Genomic DNA, 22,995 nt, shown 5'->3' with positions numbered 1-22,995 from the left:
AGGGAAAACTTCAGTTTTGGTAATTAGAAGGAACTGTAGACAGTGTTTTTTTTTCACTTTTATATAATTGTACAAAGGCAATTTAATCAACCCAGCCTCTTTTTATTTTATTCAGTTACTTTTATTCAAATGTCATAGTCGTAATGATTCCCTGCATGGGCATAATGCCTGCAACTAAATATTCTTCATAAAACCCCGTTTCCTCTTCCTCTCTTTGAAATACACTCTGAAGTTGGAGTTGTAAAAAAATCAGAGACTCCCAGTGCCCCAAATGATTTCCTAACATGAGATCCACAACCAACAGGTTTGCAAGTACAAAGGAAAGAGAAATTGCTTATACTTGGGAGGATACCCTTCTTGGTTTTTAGAAGATGTGTAAAGACAATTTTACTTCATTGAGCTTTCAACCATAGATAAATTTATCGGCATCCAACTTGGAGGAGAATTGATTCATTATTATTATTTTTAAAAAAACACTGTTTTTATCCATTTGATGTTTTTTCTAATTGTAACATGTTCTAAACCCATCAATAAATACATATTTAGATTCCAGCAACGCTTCTGCACATATATCTAGAGTTCATCTAGATACTTCATCTCTATTTTCACGCTTGGGAAGATCACAAGGAAGGCAGATACTCACATAGGCACATATGTGCACTTAGGTGGTTGTTGAGCAGTCATTGTAGATGTGAAAATAGGGATGAAGTACATAGATGCCAGAGCTTTCATGCTTTCATCAGTGAACTATCAAAGGAGCTGAAACTCTAGCAGATCAATGTGCAAAAGCATTGCTGGAATCTGATCAAATTCATGGAGAACTTTTTTTTAAAAAAAACTAACAAAAGCTGCTTTTGAGAATTCAGTAATAATCCATTGTTCAGAGGCCCTTATCACAATTATATTAGATACAATATTACCGTATTTTTTTTCTTTCTTCCAATATTCCTATAGAATATGACCTATGGAACCGTTTACCGGTTGAGCTCCGGATGGCTCCCGACCTTCGCTCCTTCCAACGTGACCTAAAAACATATCTGTTTGAGCAATCCGGTCTGGTCTGACGGGTTCTGTTGTAATTATTGTTTTAAGGTAACTTATCTTCTGCATTTGGGCAAAATTAGGGTTTAATTTGTTTTCAATATCTGTATTTGTGCATTCTGATATTTATGTCACTGTTCACCACCCTGAGTCCTTAGGGAGAAGGGTGGTATACAAATCAAAAAATAAATAAAATAAATAAATAAAAATAAATTCCTCAAAGATCAAGGTGGTATGTTTAGTTCCCTTTCTCAATACTGTTTCTAAAATGTAATTAAGCTCAGAAAATATGGCATAATGGCTGGGACAGAAAAAAGAACTTGAGTCTTCCACTATCCTTACACTTTCCACTATCCTTTATATTCCTCCCAATGCATGTGGTTGTGTTGTTATCTTCACCAATGTATGTATTATTGCACACATTCTTTCTTAAGACAATTATTTTCGTATGCTTTTTGTTTTTTGTAAATTAACATAGCAAAAAAAAAACCAGAAAAGATGATTATCAGAAAAACACAGTTGTCTATAAATTTGAAAACCGCAAATCAGGTATGTTTGTATTCAAATGCAAGTACACCATTAAAGTTGTCAAGATTCAGGAACTGTGAGGTTTTAAGACCTTGGACAGAGATACAAGCCTTTTTTCCAAAGATCTAATGTTCTTGATTCCAATATTTAACCAAGGAAATCTCATCCTTTCAAGGGATTTGCATAAATCCATTCTTAATTCCTTTCCTTCTACTCCATTCATGTATTATGTCCCTTGTGTAACCTTCATTTAGACATTAAGAGTTATTTATTTATTTATTTATTGAACTTTTGACTCATTGTTCATTCCTGGCAACTGCCTGGACTGGTCCTTGCCATTTTCTTGGCAAGAGGTTTTCCCTTGGTTGCTTCCTAGGGCTGAGAGGGAGTGATTGGCTAAAGGCTACCCAGTTGGCTTTATGCCTAAGGCAGGACTAGAATTCATAGTCTACTGGTTTTTAACCTGGTGCCTTATATGCTACACCAAACTGGCTATCTAATTTACTCTTACTTAATTTATATAGTGGCCTAAACAATCCATCAATTTTTATTATGGTCAAAGACCAGTAGATGGCCTAAACAATGCATCAGGGATAGTGAAAAAGACAGAAGAGGCAGAGGCAAAATTGTGATCTTTCTCATAGTTTCTGTGTTATCTTCTCTCCTATCCGATGATTCACCTTGTTGAATTACATAGTTTTCGAATAGTTTATTAATCTTCTTGAATCAAATCCACCTGAGCTACTCAAACTGTAGATGTCTACATTCTTCCTGACCCTTGTTGCTTAGGAATTCTGGGATTTATCATCTTAAAACAGGATAAGAAATGCTGATAAACTATTTCCTCATGATGCTCCTAAATAATGTATTCCAGTGACATTTTTTATAATGGCCAGTGAAAACCATTGTTGCCACTAAAACATCCACCTTAGACCCACAGGGTACCCTTTTCTGTTTTTATGATTTCTCTGTTATCTTAAAAGATCCTAGCAAAATTATAACAACAAAGGAAAGAAAAAAAACAAGAGAATGGCAAAAAAGGTCCATGGAATTGTTTGTATATCTCTGTGTTTGCTTGTATGGTTGTTTATATGTGTTGATGTGCGTGTGTATATGTTGCAGCTGGCTGTTTGAAAGCACTGCATGTCAAGAAAAATTATTCAGCATAATAATATAAAGTCAGTGGGAAACCTTCTCACTTCATTAAATAGCCCCACCAGAAATCTCAAAGCTATATAAAAAGTAAATTGGTTTAATGTAATCTGTACTATTTACCGAGGCATCTTGTCTCTCATTTTTCAATGCAAGGCCTAAAACTATGATGATAAAATAGCTTTCAACCCATTTTTCCTCATAAACATTAAGCTCTGTTTCCTCTTTTTATCTATCATTAGCAGGGTTATTACTTTGGTTTTGACAAGACATTTGACCGCTTTCCTTCAGGATGGCCCTAATATCTTGTATTATTTATCTCAGTCCAGGAGTGCGGAACACAGAATTTGTACCAGCAGTACAAATCTCCCAGCAATTGGAAAGATCAAATTTTGTCCATAACCACATTCTTCCACAACAGTTAGTATCAACAAATGCCATAACAGTTAATACTAAACCAGTCTGTTCTCCCCTGGGGCTTGAACCATCAAGGATTGAAAGCAATGCACAGAAAGAAAGGAAAGGCAAAAATAATAAAACATGCCCACATTTCTCTTTTTGGGAAGGCAATAAAAACAGTCTGCTCCAAGATATGTGCCAAGAATACCAAAATGGAAACTTCGAAGATCTTTAAAGAAAATATTTTTCACTTAAAAGGATTGTCAGTCTACTCCAGCTGGTTCCAGCAATCTGCAGCAATAATGAGGGGCTTGGTTTTCACGATTTCTGCTGTGTGGGCTAGTCTGCTCTGCTTTGTTTATTCCCTCATACTTTTCAATAATACACCAAGATGCTTTGACACAGAATTAAGGGTTAAAAGTATCACTGTTTCTTCTACTGATTACTAACAGACAGTTGTTTAACATTACAGATGTGGAGAATGGCCTAGTGAGAACAGGAACATTACTATAGATTTGTTTTACCTCACAAAACTAACTCTGTTCGATTGTTCCTGGCCTGGAGAGCATACCGTCTGATTACAATGTCAGCTTCCTTCCCACCAATGTCAGCTTTCCTGTAGCACTCAAAATTAGAGGTGAATGTCTGCAGGATCCCTACTGGCCAGTTCATACAGAAGCCAAGCTGTGCTGTAGGCAATTCCCTGCAGGGAAGTTGATAGGTCTGAAGGAAAATTTGTGGGGATAGGTGATGATCCAGAATGCTAATTCATGGTGCCTGAATGGGGATTCCTATACTACTGTCATTTCCAGCTACAAAAGTTCATTTCACTTTGCAGATGTTCAAGATATCTACGTTAAAGCCAAAGGCTACAGTATATCTAGGAAAGATATTCCAAAGCACCGCCAACTCGCTAGCCCCTATTTGGATCAAATAGCATTTTAGTAATTTATATATTAGGGGAAATTGCCTAGGAAAAAATGTGTTGGAGTATAAAAGAAAAACACAAAATAATATGTACAATCAAATAAAAAATAGCACACAGAGCCCATGGAAATAATTGTGGATCTTGAGAGGATTAAAAAAAAAACTATTCTGGAAGTGGGGATTGGAGACTGAATGAAATAATATTAACAGTGGATGCAGCAACTATACAGATCAGATTTCTATTATTCTACACATACACACACCAAGAAGGGAAGTTCCAATTACAAATCAGATGCTGCTTGGGTGGGACTGTAGCTCATTAATGAGAATTCAGGAACTTCATGTTCAAGCAGGGGTTTTCTGGGCAAGAAATATTAGGTTCATGTCATGAAGGGTCTGTAAGATTATTTATGGATATAATAAAACCCCAGCTTGCCTCTGTCAGATGTGTAGCTCCTTGTTTCTCTTTATTTCCAACCTAATGCCTCAGGATGTTCACAACTTCCCATGAAAGCAACATCCTTCATGACTTAGGGAGAGTAAAGATATTGATTTATTGTATTTGCATGTAAACCTGTTGACTTTAAAATGCATGCAACCCACCTTTATAACATTTTCGTTCATTAAGCATTCATTTTTCTGGAGAGTTTTTTTAAAAATCCACATTTTTTGGATGCAATTAAAAGTTATATAAATGTTATAAATAAAGAAATAAGTGGGAGAAAAATTGTTACTGAACTTTTATAGGGAGGGGACTGAAGTGGGCTTGAACCCAGAGGTAAGAAGCTTGGATTCCGTGGGACACCCTCAAGCCTGTTTCTAATGGGACATCATCTCCAGCATGACAATTTTAGGTGCACCTAAAGTTGAGCTGAATATAAATTAGCTCAGCTATCAAATATAGCAAAGTGGGATGGAGAAGTTGCAAAACTGATTTTGCAGTGGTACACTGGTTAGGTGTGGAGATGCCTCAGAGAGAGAAAAGTGACAGGAAATGGTCTCCTGGCATTGTGATGTAACATGCTAATACATAAGGAGCAGAACTCACATCGTGATTTCATGAGGCATGCTTGGTGTTTAGCAGAAAGTTCTGCTTGATGCAGAACTGTATCTCTTCTACCAACATACTAAATACACATACTGGTGGGGGGAAAATGAAAGACATAATTTGGGTAGATATGTCATAGTTTCAAATGAATATATAAGCAAAGTTTTGAAAAGCTGATGCTACCTCATCTAGGCTGCAAAACTCCAAGTATCTATTAGATGGGAGCAAAGAGATAAGAGAAAACATTAGTTGTCTGCTGCCATTGAGTAGGCCTTGCCAAATTCTAAGCTGTGTAAACCTGGAAGGAGAGGTTGTGAGAACAGAGGGCTCCAACTCACACTTTCATTTGTGCTGTGAGCTGCAAAGAATCACCAGCTGTTCTGGAAATACAATCGCCCTTTTTCTCAGCATTCTAGGTCATAGAAGCTCTGCTGAGCACACAGACTTTTTCCCAGGTGTTCCTGTAGCCAAACCCATTTATGAAGGGGATTTTTAACAGTGGGAACAGGCCACCCACTAGTCTGTCCAAGAAACTGTCCACACAAAAGGCAGATTAAAAGAAATTCAGGGACAAAAAACGTTGATATATGCCACTGCTTTTGCATTCATCATCATCAAGGGCATCATCACTGTCATTATTAATCTCTCTCCTTACATTATGCCACTTTATCACAGTTAATGACCCATTCCCTGCACTATTGCACTTTAAATCTATGTCTTATTTTATTAAACATATACTCTGAGAAGAAAGATCTTTGCCACTAGTGCCACTGCTCCAAAATCTCCTTCCCACAGCTTGTGTAAAGCTTTCATTTTAGTACTCTGCAGCCTTTGGATTTTTTTCTGTCCTGGAGGTTAGGTTATTTGTCTTCATGCCACAGGATTGGATTGTACAATTATTTGAACAGAAGTGAGAATCAAGTAAATGGCTTCATTTTTATTCTTCAGATATTTTATTTTCTTTACTACCAAATATCGGCTTTTCAAAATCAAATCAATACAAGGAAAACCTTTGATGTTATTTTAATACATAGTCATTAGAATGTTTCTTAACAAAACCTACCTTAATATACATTTTACTTATTGATTCCTTCTCTTTTGGATATTGTTCTTATTTTTCTTTGACTTTGATAACTGACTTCATATCAGTTTGAGTTTCAAGGTTACACATGCTCAAGGTCCAATTCATACACTCAGTTCCCTATTAGCCAAACTATTTTCTTCTCTTCCATTCCTACTTTTCTCACTTTCCTAATTTTCCTGGTTAAACTGAACCATCCTTGGCAATTACTTTTCAAGAAGGAAAATCTGGGTCACAGTTCACATTGCATTAATTAGATAGTGTACAGCTGTCTTTCCACAAATCATCTGTAGTGTTAAGAACCTTATTGCAAGCCCTGGTGAGAACAAGTGGGGGACATCACTCTGTTCATATGTTTCATCAGCAGTGATTCATTTCTACAAAAAAGGGGGACAAAGTGTCACAAATCTGTATAAGAGGGGTGGGGCTTTCACTGTGATATTGCACCCTCCACCTTACAGATTTTTACTGCCCCATGGTGCTTCATTCATGCTATATCTGACTTAGATGTCAACTAAACTTTGGCTTCTCTTCCATTCACAATATTTCAGGTATATGATTTCAAGTTATGACCATGAATGTTATTGTGATTATACAGCAGACATGTCAAACACAAGGCCCGGGGGCCAGATCTGGCCCACGAAGTGGTTTCATGTGGCCCATGAAGCCATCCTGGAAACAGTGAGGGAATGGCCCCCACTGCCTTGGCCCTGGACCAGAGACCCTCCTTCTGCTAGAGACCCTCAGATCTGTCCCACTCCTGCCCAAGCCCCCATAGGCACCCTTGATGCGAATGATGTAGAGCTGGCCACGCCCACCCAGTAGGCCATAGTCACTCTAGCCACGCCCACCCAGTAGGCCACGCCCACCCTGGCCATACCCACCCGGCCCCTTGAGGGCAACCGCAATGCTGATGCGGCCCTCAATGAAATTGAGTTTGAGACCCCTGTTATACGGGGTGCAAACCCCAATCCAGGTTGACTGAAAGGCTTCCAGGAGCAAATCAGCATCTGAGTTTCAGTACACAACCAAAGGGAGAGATTGTTTTTATGTACAAAGCCACAGCCAGATGCCCTAACTCTTCCCTCTGCTGGAAACAAAAAAGGTTTGAGGAAACAGAGCAAGAAACTGCTGTCCCTATTCTGGGAAAACAAGTGAGATAAACTGATTCTCCAACAGCTCTGGTAAATTGCTGTGATTATCCCAATAAATCAGGAGAGGCCCTGGGAAAAGATGCTCGTGATTTTTATTTTTATTTTTGCTTTTAGGGGATTCAAATAAAGAAGAAAGAAAGAGGTAAGCAAGGCTGCATTAGAATTTTGATATTTTTGTCTGTGTATTTTTTGAGGCGTATTGTCTCTTGTTCTTATTGTCCTCCATAGGGACGGCTGTGGCCAAGAATATGTATTGTTTCTTATTTCTTGGGAGCTAAAATATAATTTGGAAGTAGAGAAGCCTCCCTGGATCCTAAATTATAGCCGATTAATAGCATCTAGTTATCTACCAGGAACTGAATTTATTTTGTAATTCACATTTCATATATAATTACTAAGGGACGCGGTGGCTCAGTGGATTAGGACGCTGAGCTTGTCGATCAGAAGGTCGGCAGTTTGGAGGGTCGAATCCCGAGTGCCCCGTAACAGAGTGAGTGCCTGTTACTCATCCCAGGTTCTGCCAATCTAGCAGTTTGGAAGCACGAAAAAATGAAAATAGAAAAATAGGGACCACTACGGTGGGAAGGTAACAGCGTTCCGTGCACCTTTGGCGTCTAGTCATGCTGGACACATGACCACAGAGACGTCCTTGGACAAGTGCTGGCTCTTAGGCTTTGAAACAAAGATGAGCACTGGCCCCTAGAGTTGGAAATGACTAGCACGCAAGTGTGGGGGAACCTTTACCTTTACCTTTTTATATAATTACTTTAGTTTCTTTTTTTTTTACAAAAAGTTTCTTTTTGTATATCACTTGAGAGATTACCAGACTGATTTTTCTCTAAAAAGGGTGGGGGAGGAAGGACTAAAAATTCTACTCACAGACCTCTGTGCTAAGAGGTCGGGAGGTTATACAATTGTAATTATTTCATTCTTTTTTTTCTTCCCTACCCTGCAATTTTTATCCTTTTATTCAGAAGGATAGAAACCAGAACCGTTTCAAAACAAGGTCCTCAAGACTCAACCTTGGCCCAGAAGAATATCATAGTCATTAGCATTGAAAACAAGAAACCTAATATCATAAACAAGGGTAAATCTCTATATCAAATATACATAAAACAGTATTCTTTTATGCCAGAGTCCATTTTCTGGGTAATTCTTCATTTGGTGGGGGCTCCCCAATTGTTATGCCCCTGTCATGGACCGATCATCATCTCCTGCGGCTGGTCTTCCGTTTTGCCACTCCCCACCGTGGGGCTGTTGAGCCAACTAGATGGTTCCGCCCCAGGCGCTTAATGGACCCTGAGAGGTTCCAGGCAGCACTGGGGTCCCCACCTGCCTCCTCAGCTCACAGCTCGGCAGATGCCTTAGTGGAAGCCTGGGAAAGGACGGCCACGGAGGCACTTGACCAAGTTGTACCCTTGCGGCCCCTGACCCAGCGCAGATCCCAATGGGCTCCATGGTTCTCCGCGGAGCTCCGGGAGATGAAGCGTCGGAGACGGGGCCTAGAGAGTGTTTGGAGGTCCAGCCTATCTGAATCCGACCGATTGCGACTAAGAACCCATATTAGGTCTTATCTCGCAGCGATGAGGGTAGCGAGGTCTAACTACTTCGCTGCCCTCATCGCGTCCGCAGATAATCGCCCGGCCGCCCTGTTTAGGGTGACCCGCTCCCTCCTTAATCAGGAGGTGAGTGAGGAACCCTTGCAGGGGCGTGCCGAGGAATTTAGTCAACATCTGTCAGACAAAATCGCTCGGATTCGGACCGGTTTGGACTCCGACTGGGCAGTATCAGACGATCAGGACACGAGCGGTCTTGTCAATGTCACCTGGGAGGAGTTCGATCCTGTAACTCCGGAGGAAGTGGACAGGATCATGGGGAGGCTGAGCTCCACCACATGTTTATTGGACCCGTGCCCTTCCTGGCTGGTTTCTGCAGCCCGGGAGGGGACACGAGGCTGGTTCCAGGCGGTTATATCTGCCTCTCTGAGTGAGGGTAGTTTTCCCGCCACCTTGAAAGAGGCGGTGGTAAGACCTCTCCTCAAGAAGCCTGCCTTGGACCCGGCTGTTTTGAATAACTTTCGTCCGGTCTCCAACCTTCGCTTTCTTGCGAAGGTTGTTGAGAGTGTGGTGGCGCATCAGCTCCCTCTGGTCCTGGATGAAGCGGATTATCTAGACCCGTACCAATCGGGCTTCAGGCCCGGGTACAGCATGGAGACGGCATTGGTCGCGCTGGTGAATGATCTCTGGAGGGCTCGGGACAAGGGATATTCCTCTGCCCTAGTCCTATTAGACCTCACAGCGGCTTTCGATACCATCGACCATGGTATCCTGGTACGGCGTCTCAGGGGATTGGGAGTGGGAGACACGGTTCTTCAGTGGTTCTCCTCCTATCTCCTGGGACGCTCGCAGTCGGTGTTGGCAGGGGGGCAGAGGTCGACCGCGAGGCCTCTCGCTTGTGGAGTCCCTCAGGGGTCGGTCCTCTCGCCTCTCCTGTTCAACATCTACATGAAACCGCTGGGTGAGATCATTCGTGGTTTTGGAGTTGGGTATCATCAGTATGCTGATGATACCCAACTTTTCATTTCGACCCCAAACCACCCCAGTGATGCCCTCGACGTGATGTCCCGGTGCCTGGAGGCGATCCGGGTCTGGATGGGGAGGAACAGGCTTCGACTCAACCCTGACAAGACTGAGTGGCTGTGCGTACCGGCATCTCGGGATATTCAGGATATCCCACCCCTCACTATGGGGGGTGAGTCATTACCTCCTGTAGATAGGGCTCGCAACTTGGGAGTCCTCCTAGATTCACAACTCTCCTTAGAAGACCATATTGTAGCTGTGACTAGGGGGGCCTTCGCCCAGGTTCGCCTGGTGCGCCAGTTGCGGCCCTATCTAGACCGGGATGCCTTAAGTATGGTCACTCATGCGCTCGTGACCTCTCGTCTTGATTACTGCAACGCTCTCTACATGGGGCTACCCTTGAAGACCACTCGGAGGCTCCAACTGGTACAGAATGCAGCTGCGAGAGTTGTACTGGGAGTTTCCCGATACTCCCATGTCACACCTTTGCTCCGCAAGCTGCATTGGCTACCAGTTGTCTTCCGGGTGAGGTTCAAGGTGTTGGTAATGACCTACAAAGCCCTTCATGGCATGGGTCCGGAATACCTTGGGGAGCACCTGCAGCCGGCGTCAACTTCCCTCTGCCCAGTACGCTCCCACAGAGAGGGCCTCCTCAGGGTGCCACCGGTCAAAGAATGCCGACTGGTGGCCCCCAGGGGGAGGGCGTTCTCTGTGGGTGCACCGGATTTATGGAACCATCTTCCGGTTGAGCTCCGGATGGCGCCCGATCTCCGCTCCTTCCGGCGCGATCTTAAAACCCATCTCTTTAAACAAGCTGGCCTGGCCTGATGGGACGGGGTGGGATTTTTATAAACGACTTTAATTTTAAATTTGTATTAATTTTATGGGCATTGTTTAATCATGTTTTAATAATTTTAATTTTTGTATCTAGTTTTTATGTATTGCCCTGTTCACCGCCCTGAGTCCCCTGGGAGAAGGGCGGTATATAAATTAAATTAATAAATAAATAAATAAATTTCTGGAATCAATGGTTTTAGGAATGTTTATGTTTCATTAATGTCTATTTTTAAGAAGCTTATTATATATGACATTTGTTTTTCCAAGGCTTCTCTAAAAGTAATAAATTGTCTAATTAATTAATTATATATTTCTGAGCAGCTCAATTTCTAGATGACTCTAAGGAGCTTACAAAATAAATATTTTTTCCCCTTCACAATGGACTGATAGAATTTTGAAGGAGCATCCTGGACTATCATTATACTGTACTTTATTCCTCAGTAAAGCATGTAATTTGCAATTGAATGATCCAGATTCCATACTGACAATTCCAGTAAAAACAAAAGTCATTTAAATATCAGATTAAAGTTTAATGAGACTCTGCAGTTCAGAACAGACAAATGACAAACTGAAGAAAATATGTTAAATAAATGATTAAATTCTCAGTGTTAAGCACTGTGCTTTCATGCAAATACGTAACGTTCCCTAATCTGGGGCACTATTAGGAAAAGGTCCCCTACTCTTCTAGAAAAAAAATCAGGAAAGAATTAATGAAGGAGAATAATGATAAAAGTAAGATGTCGACCTTGGAAATACATATTCTGCCTTATAAGACAAATTTCCTTTGACTTTTGAGACTTTTGCCATTTGACCTATGCATTTTCCTCCATCACAATGTAGATATATTAGTTTTGATCTATGGAGGGCTGCTAAAATGGCTACACTTTAACTACCTTCTTCCCACAGACAGAAATGGGCTACTTCAGCAAGGTCATGAGAAATCTAAGAACTCCAGATAAGGTTTGTTTATTGAAAAAAGAATAAACAACCTATGTCTGTCTTTCCTTTGTTTTTGTAATTGTCATATTTGTTATAATTTTGTACCTCATGACTCTGTGAGAATTATCACACTTCCTATGTCAATAATTAGGGTATTTGAATAAATACACTAAAATCCCCTTTTATTTCATCAGTTGGAAAGAAGGGGTATCCATTAAATATGAATGTCCATTAAATCCAAAGTGACATAATGGGCATGTTTTCCCACAATTTTTCTAATGATGTAATCATCATAATCACACCATTTACTTCAGCTGAAGTAATTTTGTAAACGTTTAAACTGAAACAAATGACATATCAATGTCAATTACATAATTATGAAAATCATCATAAATGACATAAATGTTTCTGTTTTAAAACAATGGAGTGTTTGGAGGTGAAGTCCAAATTAAAACTTTATTTCCTAGCTTTAAGTATGGTGAATGGGGATCCACAAAATCAAGATTTTTTAAAATATAACATAGAAAAAGGAAGGGAGGGAGGGAGGGAGGGAGGGAGGGAAGGAGGGAAGGAAGGAAGGAAGGAAGGAAGGAAGGAAGGAAGGAAGGAAGGAAGGAAGGAAGGAAGGAAGGAAGGAAGGAAGGAAGGAAGGAAGATAGATGCTGGGCTTGTCAGTTGTAAAGCTGACAGCCTGGGTACAAGATCTGAGCACTGTTTAATGAAGTGAGCTCCCTTACTTGCCCCAACCCTGCTAACTTAACAGTTGGAAAGCATGCAGATGCAAGTAGATAAATAGGTACCATTTCAGAGGGAAATCATTCTGTATTTTCATGCTGGCCACATGATGATGGAAATGTCTCTCAGCCAATGCAGATTTCCTTGGCTGAGGATCAGAGATGAGCACTTCCTCCTTGAGTCAGTCACGACTGGACAGGGAAAACCTTTAAAACCTTTAATGTGAGAAGTCAAGTTGTGAAACATTTCCCTGTCAAAATATCACACTGCTGCACTTAGTTACTTTGAGGCTACCTACAGCAATGTGATTTGTTATTTGACACAATTTTTGTAACCAAGCTATCAATCAAATAGCTGATTTAAAGTTTAGTAGTCTCATCCAGGGATGGAAAACAATGAATTCTAAAACTAAAGGCAAGGCTATGTTACATTCTGTTCAATGCCAAAATGTAGCTTTTAAAATGAAAGACATAAAGCAACTTTCATTATAGTATTTGCATGTGTATTTATGTAATAAGCTTCCTATCATTCCATTGGTTGCTTTTTAGAAACAATGAAAGGGCAAGTGACATCTGACGCAGTGGTAATGCATTCTTATTTTCTTCAATTTAGTGTGTTGATATACAATGGCCTACAGAGTCAAGTCCTAATGTGTTTTCTTTCAAAACAATCAGCATTTTCCTCCAAATTGTCTATATTATTAGAAAAAAATGCAATCACCTTCAAAGGTATTTTTGTTCCCATTCCAGTCTCTCAGAAACAGATCAACACATAGAAAATAAGCCATTTGTCTGACTTGTTAAGGCTTCTATCTAGTTATTTGCTACAAAGCAAATCCATGGGACAAACTCTAATTATAAGCAACATGCAAAGAATAGTTAGTATCATTGTTTCCCCACCCCCACTCCCAACATAACTTAAAAATTCCTTTTTAGTCTTTGAAATGTAGAAGAGAACTAACAGGTTTTCTTGAGCTTTTAAAACTATGGTTCCTTTACAAAGAGAAGTTGCTCTGATTCTCTGGTGTTTCCTGGAATGACCATGCTTAGTAGCGTGAGCTTTTATTCCCTTTAGAGACCTTGCTACAAAAGAATGATATGTTGAAAGTGATTCCAATTTTTATGGCGAAATTAAGGAGGGCTGGATGAATTTAAACTCTGTGAACTTCGGTACAATACAAAGTGTGACTTTGTCACATTTTGGGATTGTATGCCTATGAACTTCAATGGGTGTCAGAACCCTGTCTTTCTATGGGCATGGGGTTTCTTGTTCTTTTTGGGTTCTGCCATTCTCCTGGGGGGAGGGGGAAGTTTGGGGTTGCTGATGTGGATTTTCTTTTGCTCTGTTCCTTGCTCTATTCCTCTTTGATGTTTCTTAATTGGGGTGAGAATGGAATGTGTCTCTGGCCATCTGCCTTTTCTCCGAGCATGGAAGAAGCGGCACAGAGAGACCAAACTGCCTTGGAAGCGGCACCTTATCGCCCCGTACCCACAGCGTTTTCACACCTGTGGATTGGCCTGTTTGAACCATCCAGATGGACAGTTGGGGTGGGATTACTATTGATTCTTTTGACCTATTGATTCATGCAGGAAACCCTCAGATCCTGCCTTCTATTCCTGCTATCAACATCTCCCAATAAAAGTTCCTTTTGAAATGATGTTCATTTCAAGAGTTCTGCTTTCTTGGGAAGACTGATTGAGGCAGGTCCTCACAGTGGGTTTATGCACATTTTCAGCCTACAGATGAAATTTATGAAACATTCCTCACATATCTGTGGTTCCTTTGTAATTTTATGTAATGAGCACAAAGTCTGCAACAATTTTGGGTTAGGATCAAGCTTTCAGTTCAGTTGAAGCTTGAAAGCACATTCAACTACATGTGTTTGCAATTTTACAGATACTAGTTCTACAAACTCAAATGTTTTATGTCATGTCCACCTACTCCAACTTTCTGGGGACTAATGGTCTTTAATGTATCTAAAGAGCACAAAATGTCTGTCAAGGAAATTTGCCTGTTCACAAAATGGCTGCTAGTTGTAACACACTTGTGAGATGTCTCCTTGCCACATCCTCTAACTCAGTGATTCTCAACCTTGGCAACTTTAATATGTGTGCTGGCAGACCTCTGGGGGAGAGATGGTGAACTGAAGACAGCTCCATGACTGAATGAAGAGCCAGGTGTTCTGCTAATATACCAGAAAGTTAAATGGCAATTCCTAGCCAATCATCTTTGGTAGAGAACACTAATTTAATTTTAATTTAATTTAATAAATTAAGAAAGTTCAGCCCTGTCTAGTACTTAGTTAGAGATCCAGGGCATGTAGTAATCAGTAATAAGAATCTCAGAAGGATCAGCAGCCATTTCCAGCAGCCAAGAGAACTGAGTAAGTCCAAAAAAATCAAATATCAAAGGAAAGTTCCTTGGCTAATCCATATCCTGTAGATATTCATTTGGCATCATTCAGAAAAAGAGTCTTCTCTTTATTCATAATAACCCTATCTTCTCTAAAGATACAGGACATAAACCAACACTATTTTAATTTAAGTGTCTGCACAAAACATTGTTACCCTAGAATCATGTCACTTTGGCATAATGCATTCCATGATATTATTACCATACCTGCTGGCATTTCATATGTCAATGTTTAAATATCCTTAGGGTGTGTGTCTGTCTGTCATTGATAGATGATAGATGGATGATAGATAGATGGATGATAGGTAGGTAGGTAGGTACGTAGATAGATAGATAGATAGATAGATAGATAGATAGATAGATAGATAGATAGATAGATAGATAGATAGATCATTCATAGTCACTTGTGCCTTACTCATCTCCCATATGCACTTTATACAGGGCTACTGTTGAAGAATATCTGGAAGTTACAGCTGGTTGCTGTAACTTGCTCTGCACATATTATACATCTGTTTCATGAGCTACACTGACTGACTGTGTTCAGTTCAAGGTGTGGTAGTTACTTATAAAGCCCTTCATGGCATAAAGCATGTTTTTTTTTGAGGAACCATGCTGCAATTATGATTTATTACTATGGCATATTATGTTGTGTTGAGTCACTATGATCAGCTGGGGAGTTATATACATTGAACTAAATAAACATGTATGTTATTAATCATTATGGATCTGGATCTCCTTAGTTAAAAACTAATATCTATTGATGGAGGAGGAAGAGGAAGAAGAGGAGGAGGTTAGCCATTGAGTCATATCTAATTCTTGACAATTCTATGGGCTAGTGTCTCCACGTTTTCCAATCTTGCACTATTTCTTTGAGTTGTTCCTATTGATTAAATTATGCTAATTCTGCATTCAAAAGAGAGAAAGACAAAAAAGAGAAAGATGCACAAGTTCTTCCTTATCTTCTTTTGAAAAGACAGAAAACATGTAAGCTTTCACCCATCACTAGATTAATTTCCTTCCATTATTTGATAAATGACCCCAGTGTTTATTTGGAAACAAATTTCTCTGTCTTGGCTTCCCACCTACAAATAGATAATTCACAATATAAGATAATGCTGCAGCTGAAGAAGCGATTATGCTAAACTTGAACAGCTGGAATATTATGTGAGGTACATTGGCATAATCTTAGCTAAGAAAAAAATAGGCTGAGGGAGAACATGATAACTCTGTATAAATGTATAGGAACAGATAACAAGCAAATGGGGAAAGCTTTTTAGGATAAAGGCAGCTCTGAGTAAAAGAGCTAATGACTACAAATTGCACATTAACAAATTTGGACTGGGAACAAGGGATATTAAAGGTACAGAATCCAAGAAAAACTTTCCAGGAAAAGGAGAAGATTGATACTGATATTAGGCCCAAAGGAGAATCCATTGAAGAATGAAACTCCGGGGTTCCATGTACTGTTATTTCAGTTATGGCATAAAGATTTCAAGATGAGTTTAATTCCTTTCCCCTTCCATTAAGACATGCCAAGAAACCTTGTCAGGTTATGGGGACATCTACAAATTGAAGAAGATGTCAGGGATAGCATTTGGAAATGGTTGCTATGGAATTATGGCCATTTACAAAACAGGGCAGGTCTATATTAAAAAGAACATTTAAGGTATATACTTAACAAAACGTATCTTTAAAATAATTTTGTTCATAAAAGAATGATAATGTTGATTTCTTCCCATCCTTCAGTAAAATAAAGTGATTTTCTCCCACAATTTTCTCTCTCCTACTTTTGTCCTTCATTCAAAAATGGATGTTGCCCATCCATCTTACTCAATCCGATCTTTACAATTCAAGAAATGCATTTTAATTCAAGAATAGACAGAGACTTCTGATAGATGAAACAAAGGCTGTAATGGAAGTGCTTGTAGGCAATTTTGCTGGCTAGGTCTAGCCAAAGTAGTTATTGCAGACCAACTAGCAGTTTCATCACTCTCGGTCAGAAATGCCCCGAGACATATTGTGGAGACTGCATTATCACTGATGATGGTGGCTTCAGCTATCTTGCTTCCCACAGGAGAAACTGCCATTTCTGTCCTGCAAGATGAATCCCATTTATGAACACCTGATGTTCCACCATCATTGAGTGATTCAACCCATGAGTGAGTCATCTCTGCCTGAAGTACTTTCCTTGAGCCCTAGTCAAGGGCAATTGGCAGGATTTTTCCTTTACTATATCCCTGAACTTTGTACTGTTTGGATTGGGGGTTTTTTTCCTTCCAACAATTCCAACTTTTTCTCTCAAACGTTTTCTGCCTCTTGCCATCCCTCCCTGTCTTATTCTGATGCTGCTTGTCTGTTTTCCTTTCTACCCAGTGGGCCAGCAAAACAGAGTTCCTTAATAAAAGACATGAGCAGATCTTTTTCTGATTGCTTTTGAAATTCAGATGAGGGCCATAGGCTCACAAAGATGAAGAGGCATTCCAGTCCACAGCAAATTTGGTATATTTTCTCAATTGTCATAACCTGCTGAAAATTTAATCAACAGAATTAGGTTTAACCCCTTAAGAGAACTTCAAAGAAAGCTTCCTAGGAATGAACTGGAATTTCTTTGATGTAATGAGTGAGAAATCTTTTTCAAAACTTTGGCAAGTTAATTTCTGCTTCCACAGAACTCAATTTGTTTATGTTGTGTTATTTGCAGTTGGATTTCATGTTTCACATGGTATTTGTGTCCTCTGCTGATGTCCCTCATAGGGGAAAGTCGAGTTTGAAGGAAAAGGAGCAATTCTGGTAATAAATACTATTTTGTCAAGTCAATCCTGAGCCATGGAAATAACTAACAACATATATTCTTTGGGGTTCTTCTTCTAGCATTCAGCCAAGATGACACACTGAATTCTATGGCATAAAACAGTCTAAAGAAATGGAACAGTCAGGATTGTTCTTCCACAGAGAAAATGAAAATATCCCTTTTAATGGCTTTGCTAAATTACTACGTACAAAGTATTACATTTCAGGCACAAAACAGAAGAGCAAATATGGATTAAATTTGCGAGGTTAAACGTAATGCATTGTTTGTATTCCTAAGAGCCCTTTAGCTAAAGTAAGACATAAAATAATGCATCTTGCAGAGCTTATAGGATGCAAGGAAATGTCTGCATTTTCAGTTATAGTACTCATTCGAGGGAAGGAATAAACCACATGCTACTATGAGCAATCGCAAGTGCAGAAACATTTTGAAAAACTAGCAAAAATGAAAGAGTGTGGGAGGGTTTGTTTTTAATTTCATCTGCCCTCACATAGGTCACTTAGTTCAATTCCTTTATTCAGCAGAACGCTTATACAAGAACACTTCCCGGAAAGGGATTTACTTCCAGGGTGGCATATTTCCAGGGTCAGGAGGAAGATTTCCACCCACAGGAGCATTTTAAGCAGAAATGTACATGAGAAAACAATCACAGACAAAAACAACAACCTCCCAATACCAGTTCCAGCTCAATAAGAGCACATTTCAGTTACAAGCAAATGCTTATTAGCCTTACTAACGTCTTCCTTTTCTGCAAAATATAATTCATTTCTGTTTATTTCACTAAACTCTTTCTTTACCATCTGTTCTGCATGTACCCATCTTATCATTAAAAAAAAAGTTTTATTTTTATTTTATTTTTAAAAAAATCCTCTTTTGAGCCAAAGCTCACCTTTGGTCTTTGAGAGGCATTTTGAGGACTGGGCTCAAGTGACCAAGTGAGAAAAAGACAAAAATTACATTTGATTAAATGTACATTCATTTCAAATGTAAACTATAGTCAGTCAGTTAAACAGATGTCAGGAAGGAAGCACCTTCCCAGGGAGACCAAACAAGAAACACAGCCAGATGAGCTGATTGTACTTTATCGAAAGTCCATTTTAACAGAATCTTGCAAGTTTGAAAGTATAAACCTCCTTCCTTCTCTTTTTACAGCCTGATAAGATGGGGAGGTTTTGAGTTTCTGTTATGCACTTGAGGGCTCCCACAGTTATCCTATCATTCCCTAGGCCAGGGGTGTCAAACTCAATTTCATTGAGGGCCACATCAGCATTGCGGTTACCCTCAGGGGACCGGGTGGGTATGGCCAGGGTGGGCGTGGTCTACTGGGTGGGCATGGCTAGAGTGTGTGTGGCCTACTGGGTGGGCGTGGCCAACTCTACATCATTCGCATCAAGGGTGCCTATGGGGGCCTGGGCAGGAATGGCACAGATCTGAGGGTCTCTGGCAGAAGGAGGGTCTCTGGGCCAGGGCCAAGGCAGCAGGGGCCGTTCCCTCACTGTTTCCAGGATGGCTTCACGGGCCACATGAAACCACTTCGCGAGCCGGATCTGGCCCCCGGGCCTTGTGTTTGACATGTCTGCCCTAGGCAGTATCTCCACCTCCCCTCCTTAAGATCATCCCTCATACTATCACATCAGAATTAAGATTATTACTCCCCATGGTTTCAATTGTTTCCCCCTTCTGTTCTATTGAAAATTTGGTGGTAGTAACTGAGGAGCTCTAGGGCCTCCTCCAAAATTTCAGCGACTGCATCCCTTGAAGCCTCAAATTGTACATTCCTTCTTTATAGCAACCTTTCTTGAACCTAGACTTTCCCAGTTTGGGTCTGACATCTTATCCACCACATCGGAGTGGACTAATGGCTCATAAATCATAACTGACAAAACTGGCATAGTTTAAGAAAATTCCTAATACTGTGAGATTAAGGCTTTATTGAACCCATTCCATCTATTCAATGACCTTTTGAAACTGACCAATCCTGTTTAAAAAAAAAGCTGAAATTTAACCACAGGCTTTGTGCTGCATCAAAACACACTTGCTCCACTATGTTGGGCTGTTGACATTGTAAAGACTGCTCTCTTTTCCACCACAGTGCTTTTTGACATTCATGCTATAAGGATCTGTGCTTGTATGACACGTAAACCGACAAGTTGTCATATCTGATATTTTAAAATGCCCTCTTTTTTTGTATGTGATAAAGGCATGTTCTCAGTGGGCATCTCATTATCGCTTACAAATAAGGTGTAGGGGGAAGTCACCAAGGGAGGTATGTTTGGATTTCATATGACAAGCCTCCAGTTGACAAGCTATTCAACTAGGCAAATCTTGCTCAATTATCTGGGATTGAAAAACAATACATATCTATTTAGGAAGGATGCAGTTACTGCATATGAAATTCAGTTTATTCTAGGCACTAATTTCACATATGTTCCAGGGTGGGATGGTGTGGTGATCAATGAGGAGTCCATGAAAATTGAACAGATTTTAATGGTATGCTTTTTTTCATTTTTCTTTTGGTGTTTTTAAAGAAAATTGAATGATACCAGAAATTGGGCGGGGAAAGTGATTTATCACAATGCTACCTCCCACAGTTTTGACTAGAGATGGCCAGGAGTTAGATTTCCCAGATTGTAATTATTTAAAGTAATGTGCACATTGGCCCTAGTTCACATAGTGAAATGTATTTCAACAATCCTCAAGACTATTTCACATGGATATTTAATCACTCCATGGTTGTAACGTTAAATGGCTTGTGTGTACATCACTGAGTGATTATGAAAGTGGGCAAAAACCCCATGTTTCTTTGTGTCACTTCACTTATAACACTTGTCAATAGGATCATTTTAAACTTTATTTTAGAGCAGTTAAATATACTTCAGTCTGGGGTAAAGAAATCAAAGGCTGTTTGTGCATGTGATTACATAAATGCAATACTACAAAAAAGATGTTGAAACCTTGGGAAAAGTTCAGAGAAGAGCAGCTAAGATGATCAAAGGCCTGGAGACTAAAACATATGGAGAATGGCTGCAGGACTTGGGTTTGGCTAGTCTAAAGAAAAGAAGAAACAGGGGTGACATGATAGCAGTATTCCAATATCTGAGGGGCTGCTACAAAGAAGAGGGCATCAAACTATTCTCCAAAGTACCAGGGGGCAAGACAAGAAACATTGGTTGGAAACTGACCAAAGAGAGAAGCAACCTGGAATTAAGGAGAAACTTCCTAACAGTGAGGACAATTAACCAGTGGAACAGCTTGCCTCCAGAAACCATGGGCGCTCCATCGCTGGAGGTTTTTAAGAAGAGACTAGACCAGGCATGTCAAACTCCCAGCCCGTGGGCCGGATGCGTCATGCTGAAACTGCGCCCACCCCATTGCCAGCAATGGGGAAAAAGTCCTGATACGTTGCACAACGTCACAGATGTTGTGAGTTTGACATGCCTGGACTAGACAGTGACTTGTCTGAAATAATATAGGTTCTCCTGCTCAAGCAGGGGGCTGGACTAGAAGACCTTCAAGGTCCCTTCCACCTCTATTCTATTTTAAATCTGTACTTTCAGGTGACTGTAATTAGCTGAATGTTATCATGTATCCTGACATCTTGAACACAGAAGTTATGAATAAGTTAATAAACAAACAGAGTCCACCTGACATGCTACCTGTACAGTCTTGATATACTCTAATGTGTGTAATAATATTTAGATCAGGGTTTGATTTTGTAACAAGCTGGCCAAATTTGCTCTCAAGCAATGTCCTACCTAAAAAACCCCATTTATAAGAGCCCTGGTGGCACAGTGGTTAGAATGCAATCTTGCAGGCTAACTCTGTCCATAACCTGGAGTTCGATCCTGACCAGCTCAAGGTTGATTTAGCCTTCCATCCTTCCACGGTTGGTAAAATAAGGACTCAGATTGTTGGGGGCGATATACTGATGCTTTAAACAGCTCAGAGAGTGCTCTAAAGGACTATGGGATGGCATAGACGTCTAAGTGCTATTGCTATTGCTATTGTTATAAGAGAAAGGGTGTGTAGTGGTTAACTAGGAATGGGGAGTCACAGTCCACCCTCAGCCATAAAAGCTGACTGGGTGGCTTTGGGCCAGTCACTCCCTGTCAGCCTGATTTACTCTACCTCCCAGGGTTGCTGTTGTAAGGACCATAAGAGGAAGGAATGCTATATCTCCTGACCTGAGCTCCTGAATAAAAGGTGGGAGAGAAATCAAAGAAATAAATACTGTAATCAAAGGTGGTAAAAATGTATGTCTAACAGTTTCCAGTGCAGACATTAAGCATCCCTGTCTCCAAAGTGATTGTAAAGGAAATGTTACCACCGCAAAAGGTAATCCAGAATAACTCGAAAACAGAAGGCTAAGCAAGTGCTTCTTTCCACCCACTAATCAGTTGCTTTCCTGGGTGTAATGCTTTTTTTCTCAAAGTGGCCCTTGATGTACAGAAGTGTTCTGGAGAAATCAGGCCACCGTTTATGTAGTAATAATGGGAAATGCAGCAATTTCTACAATGGTGGTCTGAGGCAAGCAGCTCAGTCTTTTAAAATGTGCTGAAGTATCAGATCAGCCAGCTGAGATAATGTAGGGCTATTTTCAAATAATGGTGTAACCATCAAAACATTACAGGGTCATTACTTTGCTAGCGCTTCTGCTCTGGGCCTGGGGCGGTGTCAGGGAGTATAAAAGGGGGAGAGAAAGTTGAATTGGCAATAAGATTGTTTTCTACTTCAGTTACAAGTGGAGATTTGTAACTGCAGCAGTCAATAGAATAATGTGGGGAAGGAAGGAAGGAAGGAAGGAAGGAAGGAAGGAAGGAAGGAAGGAAGGAAGGAAGGAAGGAAGGAAGGAAGGAAGGAGGGAGGGAGGGAGGGAAGGAAGGAAGGAAGGAAGGAAGGAAGGAAGGAAGGAAGGAAGGAAGGAAGGAAGGAAGGAAGGAAGGAAGGAAGGATAGGCTGAGCAGGGAAAGCCTCATCGGTGCACATCCAGCAAGGTGAGGATTTGAACTGTGCAGAGACTGTCTTCCATTGTTGTTCAGCATTTGGTTTTGTGATTCATGAATTCCTGCTTTGGATTCCTGCTTCATTTTGACTTTGGAATGTCCCTGACCAAGTCGCTGGCTCATCCCTTGGTACTTTCTCAAGCTATTGTGTAGAATTGATTAACAGATTGTCTGACTTAGATTTCACCTTCTCCTAAGCTTCTAGTAAGCTGTTGTGCCCACGTACATTCTTTCTTTGGTTTCTCCAACTTCTCTGTTGCTTCCCTTCCCTATCTGCTGCTATCTATCTAGACACGTCTTCCTGGTATATTTACAAATCTCGTTGCAAGTGTATTGCCCCTATATGTTCCA

This window comes from Vipera ursinii (genome assembly GCF_947247035.1).
Source record: "Vipera ursinii genome assembly, chromosome: 1".
NCBI classification, from domain to species: domain Eukaryota; kingdom Metazoa; phylum Chordata; class Lepidosauria; order Squamata; family Viperidae; genus Vipera; species Vipera ursinii.
This window is presented reverse-complemented; position numbering follows the sequence as displayed.